The sequence below is a fragment of the Rhinopithecus bieti genome, unplaced genomic scaffold (assembly GCF_001698545.2).
Source record: "Rhinopithecus bieti isolate Rb0 unplaced genomic scaffold, ASM169854v2 scaffold_29388, whole genome shotgun sequence".
NCBI lineage: Eukaryota > Metazoa > Chordata > Mammalia > Primates > Cercopithecidae > Rhinopithecus > Rhinopithecus bieti.
In genome coordinates, this window is record NW_016813389.1 from 2,724,344 (window position 1) to 2,742,593 (window position 18,250).

The window sequence follows — 18,250 nt, forward strand, 5'->3', positions numbered from 1 at the left end:
ACTGTGCGGGACTCTTTTCTTTAATGACCTCCATTTCTGTGGCTGCGAAGAGGAAGAAAAAGCCCTGGTCAGGAAATCAGCACCCTGAAGTGGATTCTGAGCTTTGAAGTTGAGAGGCCTTGAACAATGATTAAATCGCTCTCTGAATCTCAGTTTCTTTATCTGTAAATTACCACCTCCCTCCTGCCTCCACCCCAGATTCTGGTAAAGTTATTCATTCACATTTGGTGAATATTTGTTAAGAACATTGTATGTGTCAGGAGGGTGCTGGGTGAGGAGGAAGAGGCAGTCCCTGCCTTCTGGAAACTTACATATAGAGGAGAATAGTCAGTGATAATATGATGTCGTAAGCCCCAGGAGAGCGGCGTTCCTGAAGTCACTGGGAGGGACTGTGAACCAGGAAGAACTGTGGGAGGAAGGGGTCTCTAAATGCATTCTGAAGAATAAGTCAGTGGAGAGGAGTACAAAGGAGAATATTATCACCACAGGGAAGAGGACAGAGAATGTGACTCTTCAGAGGAGGTACTGACAGTATTTTTGCACAGCTGAGTCACAAGATTCAAGGTAGGGCGAGATTCAGGGCAAGAGCCCTGAAAATAAAGGAGAGCTAAGTAGGACCCAGATATCAAGGGCCTCCAGGTTCTGTTAAAGAGTTTGGACTTCTCCCTGAGGACAGTGGGGAGCCCACTGAAAGGTTCCTGTTGGCAATGGCGGCCTGCCTCCATATGTTTCAGGCCACCCCCACCAGCCCACCGCAATAACTTCCAGGTGGAGGAGTTACAGAGGGCAGACTGGAGGCTTGGGATCCGCTGAGAGATGTCAGTGGCTCTAAGGAGAGAGGAGGCAGAAGTAAAAGGCGGCATTACAGGAGGACTCCATCAATTGGGGAGAAAAGGGAGAGGAAGGCATCACCAAGGAAACTAGGTTCTGGCTTAGATGAAAGCGCAGATGCTGATTCTATTCACTGAGAGGGCGCATGCCTGAAGGTGGTGCCTGGTGCAAGGCAAGGTACACAGCAGGTGCTTAGTAAGTGTTTGTTGACTCAAAGCAGAATCTTTATTCTCCTAGCTTCATTCTCCTCCTACCCCTGTTAACATCGCACTCCCCTAACCCCGCCTCAGCCCCACCCCCACCTCATCCTGCACATCACTGCCTGGTAAATCTTCTTAAAACACCAATTTGTCTGTCAGATTTAAATGGCTCATTTAAATGGCGCAGGATTTCCCCAGACAACACTCAAAGCCCCTCTGCTCAGCACCCCCCAAACCCAGGCAGCCTTGCTTCTGCTCTGCTTCAGTCAGGCCTTGGGGACATCAGCCACGTGACCTGCTCCCCTCAGGGCCTCTGCTGTAGTGCTCCCTTCCAGGAGCACCCGCCTTTCTTTCATTCTGCCACCGCAAATTTGAATCAGAGAATCACAGTGGAGACCAGGGAAAAAAGAAAAAAGGTCAATTCCCTCTGGATTTCTGTTGCTTCTGCTAATTCAAGGCAGCCTCAATTCTTTGACATCCAGGCAACTCATCGGGTTTGTGGCTGTGGAAGCTGCAAGAGAGGAGAAATAGGAGGTAAATTTATCTAGATTAGAGATGAATTGGCAAACAAGCTATGTCTTAATATATCCTTCTAGCATATCCCAGACTCTTGGAGTCCTTTTGATTTTGAAACGTTTTTAAAGCATGAGTGGATTATGATTGTCAGAAAAAAAGCAGTTTCTTCCAGGCCTTAAGCTATAAAAACTGCTATTCCTGTTCTCTCTGCAAATGAGCCCACTTTAGTATGCCCTGCTGGGAAATGAAGGCAATTGCTTTATTCCTGGGAATTACCAAAGATTTACTTGAAAGTGCTACCTCACACACAGTGAGTAATAAGTCTAAATGAAAAGGAAAACAATTAGCCCAAATGTGCCAATCTCAACAGTGTTGATTGGTTGTTTGATTTTGAAAGCTCAATTTTATTTCTAGAATCAAAAATTGCAAAAACAAACAACAAACAACAAAACCCCCAGTGGTTAAAGTCCTTGAATGAGAAGTCCCTAGGAAGAACACAGATGGGGTTCCTTTCAGGGCCACCTACCTTTGTGCTTGAGCCCACCTGGGACCCTGGCAAAGGTGTCCATTTGGACAAACTGGACCCCCAAATTGCAATCCATCAGGTCAAGACTACAGAGCCACCAAAAATAACGAATAGATCCATGTTCTCTTGTCTGTCCTGCATACTTCCCATTGGAAATGACAGGCCTCCAGCCCCAAGCCGGCTTCACTGTCCATCCAACCACCAGGGAAGCGTTTCTCAAGGTATGGTCTAAGAACCACGTGCACCTGCATTAGTATCACCTGGACTCCTTGTTAAACACACAGATGAATGATACCCATTCCACACTTACCAAGTCCAAATCTCTGGAGGTTGTTCTTTTTTCTTTTCTTTTCTTTTTTTTTTTTTTTTGAGGTGGATTTTCACTCTTGTTGCCCAGGCTGAAGAGCAATGGCACAATCTTGGCTCACCGCAAGCTCTGCCTCCCGGGTTCAAGGGATTCTCCTGCCTCAGCCTCCCAAGTAGCTGGGATTACAGGCATGTGCCACCACATCCAGCTAATTTTGTATTTTTAGTAGAGATGGGGTTTCTCCATACGGGTCAGGCTGGTCTCGAACTCCCAACCTCAGATTATCCGCCCATCTCGGCCCCCCAAAATGCTAAGATTACAGGCATGAGCCAACATGTCAGCCCAGGCAGAGGTAGTTCTAGTCGTCAACATCATCAGGGTAGCCACACTAACAACACCTCTTTTTCCTCTTAGTCCGTGGGCATTTTCCTTCAATTGTTCTCAACATAACCAGCTTAAAGTCCTTGATCCATTGTTTCAATAACAAATCTTGCAAGTATTGTAAACTTCCTTGCAATTCTACTGTGTTCCTCCAGTAAACACACTCCCCATCCCCCTCAATAACTTTGTCAAATCTCTTCAAACTAAAATGTCCTAATTGCTGATCCTCCAATCTTCTTGTACTTGACCTCACTTCTAATTCTCTGAGATTTTGAGGCTACCAAATGAGATGTCTCTCCTCTTTCAGCCACCAACATGGGCCCCTTCCTTCACCTGGACTTAGGATCCCACCCCAACTCCTTCTTGGAACCTTACACTACCAACATGCCTCCTGTCTTCCGGGTGTTCAGTCACCTCCTTTCAATCAATCCTTCCCCTTGGCTCTTTTTGGCTTTGTAGAGTATCATTAGTGGCAATTAGTATGAGTATTCTCTCCAATATCCCAGGAGGAGAATTATTACATCAATGAAGACACACTATATACCTGGCTACCACAATAGAATGTTAACCTGATTGTTACCTTTAAATCCTTTTTTTAATAATAATAATGTGTTTCAGTATAGTTTTAAAACTTTTATTATAAAAAAATTGAACTTTTATTATAAAAATTATAAACATTTTCAAATACATTCAAAAATAGAGAAACTAGTAAAATGAACTCCTACTTACCCATCAGCCAGCTTCAACAATTGTCACCGTTTTATCAATGTATATATTTTATTTATTTTATTTTATTTTGGAGACAGAATTTTGCTCTGTTGCACAGGTGGGAGTGCAGTGGCACAATCTCGGCTCACTGCAACCTCTGCCTCTCAGGCTCTAAGATTCTCCTGCCTCAGCATCCCAAGTAGCTGGGATTACAGGCATGCACCACTATGCCCGGCTAATTTTTGTATTTTAATAGAGACAGGATTTCACCACGTTGGCCAGGCTGGTCTTGAACTCCTGACCTCAGGTGGTCCACCTTCCTCCACCTCCCAAAGTGCTGGGATTACAGGCATGAGCCACTGTGCCTGGCCATATTTTAAAGAAAAGTCTATATATTGGGCCATCACATTATGCATCTCTAATTGATAAGGGCCAATTTTATAAAACATAACCTCCAGGTTGTTATCACAGATAAATAACTATGATTCCTTAATATCACCTAATTCTCAGTCCATATTTTATTTTCCCAGTTGTTTCCAGGATGTCTTTTTATAGTTGGGGTGTTCAAATCAAGATCGAGCAAGGTTCTTACACTGTATCTCATTGTTTTGTCTCTTAAGTTATTTTTGTCCTCTAATAGTCTCCCTGCCTTTATGTTTTTTAAATGCCATTGAGTTTTTGGGCCATTTGTTACATAGAGTATCCCACACCCTTGATTTGGCTGATCACATCCTTAAAGCACTGATAACTTTTGTCTCTATCCCCCATATTTCTGCCTTTTTTCTTTCTTTTTTTTTTTTTTAAATCAAGAGTACTTCATAGGCAGTACTTTTAAACATACTCCCGTGGTGGAGACCACTTTCAGAAAATCTGTCCCTCATCCTCACATCCTCTTCAAGCTCCAACTTTCCTCCTCCCCATCCATAGCTGAATGAGTCTCCAGAAAGCCGCTGTGTTTGCTTTCTTAATTTCTTCAGCTTTCACCCTCTCTTCAGATCTGGCTTCTGCTCCTGTCACACCCAGAAACAGTAATGACCTCCATTCCTTCGAATCAAGCAGATATTTCTTTGGTCAATTTCCATCTTATTGCAGTTATAGACTTCAATAGCTTAAGGCAGGAATTTATTTTGTCTCTCATAGTCCCATGGATTGACTGGAATCAGCTGAGGAGTTCTCACTTGGGGCCTCTTAAGGAGCTGGCATCATCTGAAGGCTTCATGTCCTAGATGGCTTCTTTCTTCACAAGGCTGCTATCCAGGTTGGATCTCAGGAACAACTGGGGCCTGGGATCTCTCCCTCACTCTCCTTGCCCTTACACAGGTTACCTTCACCTTCACATGATAGTTTGGGCTTCCTCACAACATGGGGGTTTATGAGTAAACAGACCTCTTACATGGGGGCTGGCATCGCACTGAGAAAGTATTTCAAGAGACCAAGGTGGATGTTGCAAGGATTTCTGTGACCTTGATAGCCACGTAGTGTCCCCTCTGCTTCGGTCTAGTGATTGAACGAACGGGTCCTGCCCCCCTTCAGTGTTGGGGGCACTACACGAAAGTATGAATTTCAGCAGGCATAGTTCCCTGGGACCATCTTTGGAGACTATCACACTTCTCCTTTGACTTTTCAACAATTATCACCACCTCAGTGAGTTATCTGATTTTCGAAATTCCCTGACCCCTTGCTCCCATAACAAGTCACTTTTCTGTTCCTTTTCTACCTCTCTGACAAAAACCTCTCAGTGGTCTTCATAGGCCCCATCTTCCTCTGCCCAGTCCTCCAGGCCTGGTCCTAGATTTCTTCTCTTCCAAGCCTCTTCTCTCCCAAAGCCCTTTCACATGGAGGTCCATGATTTCAATTAATTCCTAAAATGGGCATGACTAAAGTATTATTCACTCCAACCCAAAACTGTCCTCTGAGCACCATATCCCAACTTCTAGAAACCTCTTCTTGAATATTCCAAAGGCATATTAACATGTTCAACTAAACTCAGAATCGACCCCTTCCCCAAACTGGGCCCCTTACAGATTTCTTCATTTCACCTAATGGCATCCTCACTGCCTCCACTTACACAGAAACTTGAGGGTCATCTCTTTCTCTCTCTCTCTCTGACTGAGTCTATTAATTCTATCACCAAAATATTACTTCTAAAATGTTTCTGCCCACTCTTCCCCACCTCCACTGCTGTCACCCTCTATCCAGGCCACCCTCTGGGGCTATCCCTAGAAGAATATGGTACCCATGGCAACTCAAGCCAGTGCAGAGTTTATCCAAAGTACTGGCCCTTAAAAGGGAGCTACTCTGTACTGGCACTGGCATCTTTTATTGGCTTTGGGAGATACTGTTAAAAACGGAAACTCAAAATTGAATTTTAATGATGGTTCATTAAAAAGATATGCATTTTGCAGCCTCTCACCTCAAGTGTGGGGCCCAAGGCAGATACTCCATATTCTCTTCCTAAAGGAAAGGTCTGCTAACAGGTCTCCCTTCATCCACTCTTGCCTCCTAGAACTGCTCTCCACACAGCAGCAAGAGTGAATATGTGAATTACGTCCTCTGCTTAAAACTCTCTCATCACTTTTCATTGATTTTTGGGATTAAAAAAAAAGAAAAAACAAAACAAAACAAAACCCTCAGCATGGCTTACAACATAAATAGGAAACTGTATTAGTCCATTTTCACACTACTTATAAAGACATACCCAAGACTGGGTAACTTATAAGGAAAAAGAGGTTTAATGGCTTACAGTTCCACATGGCTGGGGAGGCCTCACAATCATGGTGGAAGGCGAAAGGCATGTCTCACATGGCAGCAGGCAAGACAGAGAATGAGAGCCAAGTGAAAGGGGTTTCCCCTTATAAAATATCAGATCTCATGAGACTTATTCAATCCCACAAGAACAGTATGGGAGAAACAGCTCCCATGATTCAATTATCTCCCACTGGGTCCCTCCCACAACATGTGGGAATTATGGGAGCTATAATTCAAGATGAGATTTGGGTGGGGACACAGCCAAACCATATCAGGAACTCAGTCTATCCTCTACAGCATTTTGACGCAAGTAACAGAAACTCAAACTCAACCTTGCTTGAACAATAAGGAATTCTAATATCTCATAGAACAGAAGTCCTGAGGTAGGGTGGCCTTTAGGGCAGACTGATTCAGCAACCCAACCTTTATCAAGGAGAAAGATTCTTTCCATACGGCTATTCTGCCATCCTCGGTGCTGGCTTCCTCCTGAGAGGGGAAGATAGCTGCAGTAGGCCCAGGCTTCACATCCAGATTTCACAACACTCAGGGGAACACATAGGGGCCATCTTTTCTTGTGACTTGTTCTTGAGAGTGAGGAAACGTTTTTTGGAAGTCCCCTGTGAAACTTTCCTTAATTTCTCTTTTGCCAGAATTGGGGCCCACCCTTATAACTAAACCAATCACTGTGTGATATGGTTTGGCTCTGTCCCCACCCAAATTTTATCTTGAATTGTAGCTCCCACGATTCCCACATGTTGTGGGAGGTAATTGAATCATGGGGGTGGATCTTTCCCATGCTGTTCTCATGATAGTGAATAAATCTCACGAGATCTGATGGTTTTATAAAAGGGAGTTCCCCTGTACAAGCTCTTCTCTTGCCTGCCACCGTGCAAGACATCCCTTGCTCTTCCACCATGATTGTGAGGCCTCCTCAGCCATGTGAAACTGTGAGTCCATTAAACCTCTTTTTCTTTATAAATTACCCAGCCTCAGGTATGTCTTTATCAGCAGGTGAAAATGGACTAATAAACTGGGAGAGGAATTACTACCTGGAACTGGGAGTGAAGTTAGCATCACCTGATGCAGAAAGCTGTGTTAGGGGACGTATGGATTCCTGAACAAAACAGGGATTCTGTTGGAAGGAAGAAGGGTGTAGGCACTGCTAGGGAGGCACATCCAGTGTCCTCTACCTTATACCTCTCCAGGTGATCTCACTCCAGCTTCTCTGAACTCTCTCCACTGCAGCTGCAGCAGTCTTCACATCCTTGTCTGCACCTGCTTCCTTCTGTCACAGTCCTTGCACATGCTTGCCCCGCCCGAAGAATGCCTTCTAGGGAAATCCAACTCATCCATCTGTCTGGGAGGAAATTTAATCTCTCTTTAACCCTCATATATTTGTACTTGGGACAGACTCCTGTTAGCAACAGATTAACAAGGGAAAAACAAGCAAGTTTATTAACATGTGCAGTGCACATCACAAGGGAGAAACTTCAATAAAAGGTGTCAACCTAACGTAACCACAAGGCTCAGGATCCAGTTCAAATGAATTGATTTAAGTAAAAAATGTGAGGTTGGTCATCCCAGGAGACATGGACACCAAAGAATAGTGACCGCTATTCTCAGTGTGGGGAAAGGTGAAGATCATTTATACAGACAAAACTGGAGGCACTGAACAGAATTACAGTATTTTCCATCCAAAGGCTAACATAGAGATATAAGATTGACTGGCTACTCTTAATTACGCTCTAAGGAGTTTGCTTAACATTCTGTCGAGAAGAGGTAACAGTCACAAGGATCTCTGTCTCCGAAGTCATTTAGTCTAGGTTTGAATGAAGAACAGAAAGTCTAGTAAAATATAACTCTCAACACAAAAGTCAGGAAGAAACAGCCATGCATCAGAGAAGAAAAACAAGCATGTTATATGACTCCATTTCCAAGGCTTAACTTTTCCCTTTGGCATAATCAATTTTGAAGGTCCAGAAATTTTCTGTTCACAAAGGTAACTCCAAGCAGTGGCTTAGAACTCTGGCTTATGCAGCATCTTCAACAAAGAACAATAAATTTTAGAAAAGTGACAAGACAAAGGAAAGCAGTTGTAGGTTTCCAGAGGTGGGAAACTGTGGGAAGGCAAATATATGGGGGTAAAGCAATGGAGTAAAGTTTGTTTCCAGATTGCTCCTGTGCCATATCTGAGTGGATAACAGCTGTTCCCAGTAGAGGAGAATTTATATCCTGTCTTTAGGTGGAAAAGCGGAGGAGGATAGAAAGAGCTTTCCCTCTGTTTGCTGCTTCTTAATTGCCTTTTGCTCAAAAATATTTATGTCAAAGAAGCATATTTTGGGATGACATATTCTAGTTTCTTTCACTTCCAATCTCAGCTAAATGTCTTCCCCTAGGGAAATCCAACCCATCCTTTTGTCTGGGAGGAAAAGCTGCTAGAATAAAAGCAGGCAGAGGAACATGGAAGGACTAGACTTGCTGAGTCGCCTGGCCTTCATCTTTTTCCCATGCTGGATGCTTCCTGCCCTTGAACACTGAACTCCAAGTTCTGCAGCTTTTGGACTCTTGGACCTACACCGGTGGTTTGCCAGGGGCTCTCAAGCCTTCAGCCACTGACTGAAGGCTACACTGTCGACTTCCCTACCTTTGAGGTTTGGGGACTCAGACTAGCTTCCCTGCTCCTCAGCTTGAAGACAGCCTATTGTGGGACTTCACCTTGTGATGGTGTGAGTCAATACTCCTTAGTAAACTCCCTTTCATATATACCTCTATCCTATTAGTTCTGTCCCTGCAGAGAACCCTGACTAATACATCATTCTCCACCCCTCCCTGTGTTCACATTGTTTGCCCCGTAAGTCCACTCTGTCACTAGCGCATGGCTTGCTTTGGCCAACAGGATGTGAGCAAATGTGACACAGCAGATCTTTACAAAAGCACTTGCACATTTCTGCTTAGGCCTTGCTCTGCTGAGAGGCCATGAGCACATGCCTGGGCTAGCCTCCTGGAGTATAACTCACCTGGGACAGCCAAATTGTCCTAGTTATCCCAGCTGTGGCCATCCTAGCAGAGCCAATAGCCAACCAGTCCCAAGCTTGTAAGAGAGCATAGTGAAAACGAGGAAGACTGCCCAGCCAACAGCAGCTGACCGCAGAGGCATGAGTAAGCCCAGCCCAGCAGAGATCAGCCAAGCTGAGCCCAGGTCAACTAAGACCCAGCACACTTGTAAACGATACAGTTTATTCTTGCACGTCAGTGAAATTATTGAGGTTGTTCATTACAAGGAATCAGTATGTCAATGGATAACTGGAAACAAACGCGGTTTAAACATCCAGCAGCTAAGGAATGGTGCAATACCTTGCAGCAATTAAGAAAGCTGATACAAAGACTATACTTTCAGGGATCATTTCTATAGTTCATTACTAAAGAAGTTTATCTGAACATGTAGAGCACAGGACACCACAAGGAGAAGGCACAACATTATTCCTTCAGCCTGAAGCCGGCTCTTGGTATTGCATCACTAGAACAGCCATTTTTGACTGTTCTCTTCCAGGAGAATAAGGAGAGGATGCAGTTTGGGTGGTTAAAAAAAAAAAAAAAAGAATTCTGATGCAGATGTATATTGACTTGAAATGTTCACAATAGACTGAGAAATTGTAGGAGGAATGGGAAGTGGGTTGCAAAAAATGTATGTAGTATGACACCACTTTCATAAAACATATGTTTATACATTTGCATATGAATGAGTTGGGTCTGATACACAAGATGCTGAAAGTGGTTATTTCCAAATGGTAGGATTTGGGGTGATTTTCATTTGTTGTTTATCTGTGTTTTAGAGTTATTCTATAGGAACATGTGTCACTTGTACAATTTTCAAAGGGGAGAAAAAAAATCTTTTCCATAGAGTACAACATTTAAAAAATTTAAAATCTTTTAGTTTATCCATAACAACCCTGAGTGTGTTTCAAGTACTTTTTGTGGATAAAGTCATTATCAGCTCTTGTAGCATCCTGTGCAGGAGACTTGATAACATCGGCTCAGCCAGGATTCACTAAAGATTGCAGGTAGCAGAATCCACCTGTCTGATCCCACTGGTAACCCCGAACTCTGTGGTTGGCAGTGGCTTCATCTTTCCAGCCCACACAGAGCCGGGGAAGCCTTAAAGCTCCTCTACCTCAGAGAAGGCAAGGGTTGGGGTCACTGTGGATCCCTACTGTCCTACCAGTAGAGTAGAGCCTTCCCAGTAACTACCTGCCGACAGAGGTTAGTTATGACCCTTGGGAAAACAAAAGAGACTTTTTAAAGTTTCCTACTAACGGGAAGTCAAATTTCATATATTCAGAGTAAGAAATTCAATGCCCCAGGGCAGGACAAGGATAGCTACCACCTTAATCCTTATAAAGGATAAAAGAACTTCCTGCCTGCCAGCCTGCATTTCCTCCTTCCTTGTTCTCTCTATTTTTCTCTTTCTTTCTTTTCCTCTCTCTCTCATTATTCCTCTTTCTTATCCATCATTTGCAGTTAGCCTTTCACCTAAAATAAATCCTAGTTTAAAGCAAGTAGATCCGTCCCTGCACTCTCTTTACCAGTTTTCAATTTGCAATCAATCCCAAATATTTTTTTTTTCCTGCCACTACTGCTGCTGTTGCTAAAACCCTCCTCAAAGAGCTGGTGAAAATTACCCATCAGGCTGATGGGGTCTCATGGAATCATATAATCTGATCCCAGCTTGCTGTCCCTAAAACACTCACTTCTTTTCTTCATTCCTACTTCCTTATCCTTTTCCTGAATTCGAGTAGATCTTAATCTTTTCAACACTTTTATGCCCCAGCACTCCTGCCCTACCCTCCTCATACTCTGTGGCAGTATTGACTCAGACCATGCCCAAAAACTGCCCTTGCATCTACCTCTAAATATCTCCCTGCTGTTTATTTCCAGTGTATCACCCTCCTCACCCCCTATCTCCAGCCAAGCTCTCGATCCTAACCCAACTGGTTTTCCCTAGGACAGTGATTATTTCAGTTCAGATCCAGGGGATCATGAGGAGTCCATGAGGCCCTGCAGGTAATCTACAAATCTTCAGAAGGCAATGCAGAATCTTTATGTCAATTTTCAGGTGAGAGTCCCTAGCTTTCTTTTAATTTCCAAAGGGCTCTATAGATCTAGGACAGTGCTTTATCAGTTACCCTCTCTTTCTTGCATTTTTAGGCTCCCTTTCAACTGGTATCCACTTCTCCATCTACACATAGCCTGGGTGTACCAGGGCCATGGACAATTATGAAATATAATTACCAGGTGTATTGGTCTGCTCTGTTTGGCATAACAAAATACCACGGGCAGGGTGGCTTAAACAGCAGAAAAGTATTTTCTCACAGTTCTGGAGGCCGAAAGTTTGAGACCAAGGTGCCAGCATGGTTGGCTTTTGGTGACGGTTTGCTTCCCGGCTTGCAGATAGCCACTTTCTCACAATTTCCTCACATGCTCCCATGCAATCCTCCCACCTCAGCCTCACGACTAGCTGGGACCACAGGTGTGCATCAGCATGCCTGTAATTTTTTTTTTTTTTTTTTTTTTTTTTTTTTTTTTTTTTTTTTTTTTGTAGAAACAGGGTTTCTCCATGTTGCCCAGGCTGGTCTCCAACTCCTGGGCTCAAGCGATCCTCCTGCCTCAGCCTCCCAAAGTGCTGGGATTACAGGCCTGTAATTTTATTTATTTATTTATTTTTTGTAGAAACAGGATTTCTCCATGTTGCCCAGGCTGGTCTCCAACTCCTGGGCTCAAGTGATCCTCCTGGCTCAGCCTCCCAAAGTGCTGGGATTACAGGCATGAGTTGTCGTGACCGCACATTTAACCTTAATTACTTCCTAAAGACTCTGTCTCCAAATACAGTCACAGAGGGCAGAGGAGAGGCAGTGTTAACACTTCAACATATGAAACTTGGGGGTGACACAGTTCAGTCAATAGCACCAGAAATAAAAATAACTTGTTTTAAGATATCAAAGTTGCTATGTTTGTTACACTGACAATAGATTCCTAACTTTTTTCTCTGGCTGTTTTTAAGATCTTCCCTTTATCACTGGTTTTAAGCAATTTGTTTATGAGATGCCTTAGTGGAGTTTTCTTCGTGTTTCTTGAACTTGGAGTTTATTGAGCTTCTTGGATCTGCAGATTATAATTTTCATAAAGTTTGGAGATATTTTTCACACCATTTTTTTCAAATATGTATATTTTTTGCTTCCCCTTCACAGAGTCGAATTATATATATAATTCCAGGTGGCACATCCCACTTCCTGGGTTCAGTGGGATAGTCCTACCTCCCTGGAGACTCTACCAACCAACACATCTTCAGCCCCTCCCTCCTGCAGTAGGCACAGCAACTCAAGGAAGACAGAAATTTAAGTTTGTCCCAGAGATAACTAATGCTCTTTAATTTTTAAAATTCATTCTTATCTGAGTCTTTTACTTAGGCCAGTTTCTCTTGCTCTGCCTCCAAGTTCATTAATACTTTCTTCTGATTGTAAAGACTGGGGGACCTCTTTCTTTAGTTATCTTTGTCTTAAGATTTGGTGCAATGTATCAGTAGACCTAACAGAATGAATATCTAACAAAAGAAAGTTGAAAACTAAATGACTGTTACCTTTCTCTTTGAAATACTGTAGGAATGAAAGTTAGATATGCTTTGTGACTTCCACGAAACCCTGACCACTACACAGGCTATGATTTTTATCAGTGCAAGACGCAAGGTGAGCAGGCTCACTGAGAAAACGCACACCAGGCACTTCACAGTTCCTGCTCTGCATCATGATATGGACTAGAAGGAAAAACATGTTAGCTTGAGGGATTTCTGATCAGGGTCCAGCTGTGTTGTGATCACTAATGACTTGTCGGCTCGTGGGATGAATGAACAATGAGTGTCTTTGGTTACAAACTGTGATCTACCCACCAATTGTGAAAACTGTATTCACAGGAGTCGACAGCAGCAGTTGATGGCAAGATGGCACTCAGAAATGGCATTGACATACTTTAGGATGTGGAATCATAAGTGAGACAGCACACAATTAGAATAAAGAATTGGCAGAGGGGGTTAATTTGGGAGGAAAGGTGTGGATATAAACTGTTACTGAAGAAGACAAATAGATTGTTCACGACACTGAGACTTTCTACGATACTATAGCAGAAGAGATGTCCACGCATGTGACTGACCTTATTTCATTCCTAAGTGAGACAGTTTTGGATGCAGTGCTCGCTGTTGCTGAATAAGTGATCACAATGTGCCTTGTGTTTCTTTCTTTGGGAATATTTGAATCTTGTCTCAATGCTCAAAATGGATCAGAGATACAGATTTTGATAGCAAAGTGACATTATTCGTGAGCTCTTGTGAAGAAAGTCATTGGTTTTTATCTTCTTTAGAGTTAGACTGTGGGTGTGGGTATAAAAGGTGGGGTTTGTAACATCTTTCTTTCTTAGAAATGTATTTCCTATTCCCATGGAAATGGTTGCATTAGATGTTCTCTATCATTTAATAATATACTTGTGGACTAAAAGATAAAAGTGCTGTCTGAAATAAGCCAATTATGTTAAACTAGCACATCTGCCATTACTGCCTTTATCATTAGCCTAAATAGAAAGGCCTTTAAAATTGATTTTTTAGAAAGCATTTGAATGCATTCTTTGCTATTGTATTTATTCAATAAACTATTTAATTATTTAAAAAATTTGTCTTCTGCAATATCTAACTTTCTGCTAATCTTATATGGTGCATTTTTCATCCCAGATTTCAAAGTTTTAATATCTAGGCTTTCAATTTGTGTCTTTTTTGTATTTTCTCTGGCTCTTCCGAACTTTTAAAACATTTAACACAATTACAATAATTGTTTTGATGTTCTTCTCTGTTAATTCTAACATCTGTGTCAGTTCTGGGTCAGTTTTTACAGACCGATTATTCTCCTTGCTGTGTTTTCCTGCCTTGTTGTGTCTTTGATTGGATAATACAAATTGTGAATCTCACCTTGCTGGGTGCTGGATTTTTTTTTTTTTTTTTTTTTTTTTTTTTTTTTTTTTTTGTATTCCTGTATGTTTTCTTGAGCTTTTCAGGTCTTGCCTTTGTGCTTTGAGAGGCATTTTCTGGAGCAGTGCTCAGTCTAGGGTTAATTATTCCCCACCACTGAGGCAAGACCTTACTAAGTACCCAGTGCCCCACGAATGATGAGTTTTTCCAGTTTGACTGGTAGGAACAGGTACCATGCCTGGCACCCACCATCCTTTCAGATGGCTCATTCCTCAGCCTCACATGCATGCACTGTTCACCACTTTGCTGAATGGCCAAGGGGATCCTCTGTGGAACTCTGGGATTCTCTCTCTGTGCAGCCATCTTCTCTCTGGAACTCTCTCTGTAGAACCATGGCTGACTTGGTCTCTCTGGACACTCAACTCTGTCTTTTCAACTTCAGGAGTCTGCCTGAATCCATGTTAGTTCTCCCTCTCTGCACAGTGACCTGGCAACTCTGCCAAGGTAATTCTGGGGTAATCCTAGGACTCACCTAGTTTGTTTCCAATGTCGTTCATTGCCTGGTGTCCAGTGTCTTGAAAACTGTTGTTTCATATATTTTGTTTGTTTGTTTGTTTGTTTCAAATGGGAGGATAAATCCAGTCCCTCCTTTACTCCATCTTGACCAGAAGCAGAAGTTAGTAGCTATTATTATTTTATCATTCATTCAAGATATCTTAGGGGCACCTACTATGAGCCAGGCACTATGCTAGGTTGAGTATACAGTGGTGAGCCAAAAGAATATGGTCTTAGCCTCACAATAAATCCGTCTTATGGCGATCAACTTCTGCCAGAAGGCAGTAAACATGCTAGGCCCTGGATTGATGAACATAGACATGAATCAGCTGTGATCATTTCTCTCAAGGAATTCAGAATTAGGAGGGAAGAAAAATTAATACAAAGCTGACTGTGAAAAGTATGTGAGATACAAAGGCTCTGGGCATATTGATGAAGAAATAATAAATTCTGATTTAAGGCATAAGGGAAAACTTCATGGAGAAGGTGACATTTCAGTTGGGACGTGAAAAGTTCATGTAATTTTGAATGGTGGAGAAACAGGAGGGAGGTAGAGATGCTCAAAGTGCTTTTCTTTCTTTTCTTTCTTTCTTTCTTTCTTTCTTTCTTTCTTTCTTTCTTTCTTTCTTTCTTTCTTCTTTCTTTCCTTCTTTCTTTCTTTCTTTCTTTTTTTTTTTTTTCTTTTGACGGAGCCTCGCTGTCGCCCAGGCTGGAATCCAGGGGACGATCTCGGCTCACTGCAAGCTCCGCCTCCCGGATTCACACCATTCTCCTGCCTCAGCCTCCCAAGTAGCTGGGACTACAGGTGCCTGCCACCACGCCCGGCTAACTTTTGTATTTTAGTAGAGACGGGGTTTCACCGTGTTAGCCAGGATGATCTCAATCTCCTGACCTCATGATCTGCCCCCCTCGGCCTACCAAAGTGCTGGGATTACAGGCGTGAGCCACCGCTCCTGGCTTCAAAGTGCTTTTAAACTTGTGGCAGACACAGCTATGTGGCTTGTTCTTTCTCTCCCACAGAACTCTAATCATGTGCTTCAGAGGATGCTGTATACAGTACTTTCCAGCCCCTAGGAGTGAGTCTTGATTGGGTGAAATCAATCAAGGAATTTCTAGTCCCCTTGCCTGTCATTGGATCCAGCATAGGCACATGACACAATTCTGGCCAATGAGATATGCGGGAAAGTCTGCTGGGAAAGCTTATTTTTCAAAGAACAGGAGAGAACATTCCTTTCCCCCACTGTTTCTGAGAGAGAAACAAAACAAAACAAAAAAAAACCTGATTCCTTGATGATATCCTGAAACCACTGGCATTAACCAATCTAAAACTGATATAACTCATGACTTCTTGTTACATGAGATGCTAAAGTTTTCTTCTTGTTTCAGTAACTTCTAGTTGGATTTTTGTTGTAGTTGATGGCGCTACTTTCAGCCAGAGGCAGGAGACCAGCATACCCTAAGCTGATCAGTTTACCCATTAGAAACTCGCTTTTCCTTTTCACTGATTCAACCCTCTGCTAAATGTTACTTCTCTTGTTCTGGTTCCTCTGCTTCATCAAGAATGGAGGTTAACCTAAGACCTAAGAGATGTCAATGCACTTAGTCACTCTTCCCAAACATACACATGGGGGGAGATGCAAAACGACTTTGAAAATGAAAGAAAGCAATTACACACAATGCAATACCTTGACTATTCTGTTCCATCACCCTTCCTGGTCCTTTGGTTGGGAGGACTTAAACTCTTATGGTAGGGTGGAGAGATGAAAATAAACATAAAGGAAAAAAGTGTAGGCAAGCCCAGGGGAAGTTATGTAAATTCTTCCGGATTCACAGCAGTGCTAGAATTCTCTGGTAATTCCCACAGGAGCCAAGACTACCTCTGAAACAGTCTAACTGTTGGAAACCACCAGTGTCTGGCAGGAAGCCAACTATAACAAGGGCAAAAGATAACGCCGTTTCGGAGAGTCTGGACCAATCCCAGGGACCCAGGCCAGCCTGTGGCCAAAGTTGTGAATATGCAAAAACTGTCACCAGTCTCCACTCGCTTTCCCGTTCCCTTCCTAGTCCCCTTCTTTTTCTAGCTCCGATCTTTTTCTCCCCGCTCCTCCTCCCACTCCTACTTCTCCCTCACTCACTCAACAATTCATATCCTGCTTGCCTGATGAGCACAGAAGGTACTAAGCCGCCTACCTTAGGACACTTGCATTTCAGCAGGGAGCTCTTACACGCCCAAGGTAATGCTCCTCTATTGCTAGAAATTCAGGCTTCGAGGCTGGCTGTGGGAAGCATGTCTGGTCTCAGGCACAAGTACTTCTTGTCCCATGCAAAGTCAGCTGGTGGGAAGCGGGGCAGGGGATCCAAGGGAAAGAAGGGGACTAGGAAGGGAAGCGGGGATTCAAGGACTGGATTCCCATCTCTCACTGCCCGCCAGTAGGGATGTACAGGGTCACAAAGACATTGCCTTAAACGCGGAGCTGTCCTCTGCTAGCTCATACAGGACCTTGTCATGCTGACTTGTGATCCACGGATCTCAGCCAGAATCCAGCATAGCCTGATATTTAGCAGATGCTGTTTATGGAACGAATGAACGAACGAACATCCGTTCATATACGCTACAGCTCTGCAGACACTATGGCTATCTTGTTCCCCATTGTATCCTCAGCACCCAGTCCAGTGCTTAGGCTGTAGTAGGAAGACAGTAATGATTTATTAATTGACTGAAAGAGGGCGTCACAAGAAAGGGACTTGCATCTATGCTGCAATGACATCTTTATTGCAAGGGCAAGAAGGACATCCTTTTTGAAAACATCAGGGATGGAGGTGGGAGGCAGGGCAAGATGGAGGAAATTTCTGGGAGTACAGCTATCTAGCTGTCATGGTTCAACTATGGTTTCAGTTTTTTAGGGTTTTTTTTTTTTTTTTTTTTTTTTTTTTTTTGGAGATGGAGTTTCTCTCTTGTTTCCCAGGCTGGAGTGCAATGGCATAATCTCGGCTCACCGCAACCTTCCACTCCCAGGTTCAAGCGATTCTCCTGCGCCAGCCTCCGAGTAGCTGGGATTGCAGGCGCCTGCCACTTCGGCCGGCTAATTTTTGTATTTTTAGTAGAGACGGGGGTTCACCATATTGGCCAGGCTGGTCTCGAACTCCTGACCTCAGGTGATCGACCTGGCTCCGCCTCCCAAAGTGCTGGAATTACAGGCATGAGACACCGTGCCCAGCCTTCTAGGGATTCTTAACCTGGGGTTCATAGGTGGGGCTTCAAAAGATCCATGAACCCTCCGACTCTTTAATCAAGCACCGGTGTCAGTAGCTGTATGTGCATTTTTCTGGAAGAGGATCATGGCTTTCAATGAGTTTCAAAAGGCTGAGACTGCTGGAGACCTGCACTGTCCAATAGGGTAGCCATTAGTCCGTGTGGCAATTTAAGTTTAAATTTAAATTAAAATTTCAGTGCCTCGCTTACACTAAGCTAC

At 43.3% G+C, this 18,250-nt stretch overlaps 1 long non-coding RNA gene across 2 annotated transcripts; it reads right to left on the minus strand.

Moving 5' to 3' along the window:
• Positions 1-1,175: 1,175 nt before the first annotated feature.
• On the minus strand, positions 1,176-17,216 carry LOC108512822 (uncharacterized). Of its 2 annotated transcripts, none has more exons than XR_001880711.1 (3): positions 16,968-17,216; positions 7,415-7,574; positions 1,176-1,542 (listed from the first exon to the last, which is right to left on the minus strand). It is a non-coding gene; the product is annotated as an uncharacterized LOC108512822 (long non-coding RNA). The 2 variants fall into 2 exon arrangements; XR_001880710.1 differs by having other exon boundaries at positions 7,408-7,574.
• Between the last annotated feature and the right edge of the window lie 1,034 nt (positions 17,217-18,250).